A 995-nucleotide genomic window follows, 5' to 3' on the forward strand; every position below is an offset into this window, starting at 1 on the left:
GTCTAGTGAGGGTGTATGCATACGCGTTCGAGGATAAAGCTGAGGAAGAACTTGTGGTGGTTCGTAGGGAAGGTTTTGAGGATAAAGAGAATCTAGAGGAAGAAGAGAAAGTTGAAGAGCCAATTGTAGTAGCTATGGGTGATCAAACAGAAAATATAAAGGCTTTGATGGACTATTCTAAGCCTAAGATTAATGATATTCAGTCTAGCATCATTAGACCAGCCATCAGGGCTAACACTTTTGAGATCAAGTCAAGCACGATCCAGATGATACAGAACTCAGTTCAGTTTGGGGGTTCTCCAATTGAATACCCCAACATGCACATCAGGGATTTTATCGAGATCTGCGATACTTTCAAGTTCAATGATGTGACTGAAGATGCTATCAAGCTACGTCTCTTTCCATTCTCTCTGAGGGACAAGGCTAAGTGCTGGTTACACTCTCTACCAGCAGGGTCTATCACCACTTGGGAAGATCTTTCTCAAAAGTTTCTCACTAAATTCTTCCCCATGGCAAACACTGCCACAATCAGGAATGCTCTTACTCAGTTTGCTCAACAAACTGAAGAATCTCTGTGTGAGGCTTGTGATCGATATAAGGAGATGCTAAGGAAGTGCCCACATCATGGCATGCCTGATTGGATGATTATTAATTATTTCTACAATGGATTGGGTCCTACTTCTAGACCCATGTTTGATGCAACATCAGGAAGAGCCTTGTGGGCTAAGTGCTACGATGAAGCATATGAACTTATTAAACTGATGGCTGCTAATGAGTACCAGAATCCTTCCTAGAGACTGACTCAGGTAAAGGTAACAGGAATTCTGGAGTTAGACGCAGCAACTGCTATCGCTGCCCAGCTTAAAGCTTTGACAATGAAGGTGGACACTTTGGCTAATTATGGAGTAAATCAAATCGCTAGTGTTTGTGAGCATTGTGCTGGTTCCCATGAAACTGATCAATGCGCAATCTCTAATTAATCAGCTCAGTTTGTG

General features: G+C 42.3%; 1 non-coding gene across 1 annotated transcript; it reads right to left on the bottom strand.

Moving 5' to 3' along the window:
- Positions 1 to 524: 524 nt before the first annotated feature.
- LOC141669965 (small nucleolar RNA R71) lies at positions 525 to 631 on the bottom strand. The gene has a single exon (XR_012554219.1). It is a non-coding gene; the product is annotated as a small nucleolar RNA R71 (small nucleolar RNA).
- Between the last annotated feature and the right edge of the window lie 364 nt (positions 632 to 995).

This window comes from Apium graveolens, chromosome 6 (assembly GCF_009905375.1).
Source record: "Apium graveolens cultivar Ventura chromosome 6, ASM990537v1, whole genome shotgun sequence".
NCBI lineage: Eukaryota > Viridiplantae > Streptophyta > Magnoliopsida > Apiales > Apiaceae > Apium > Apium graveolens.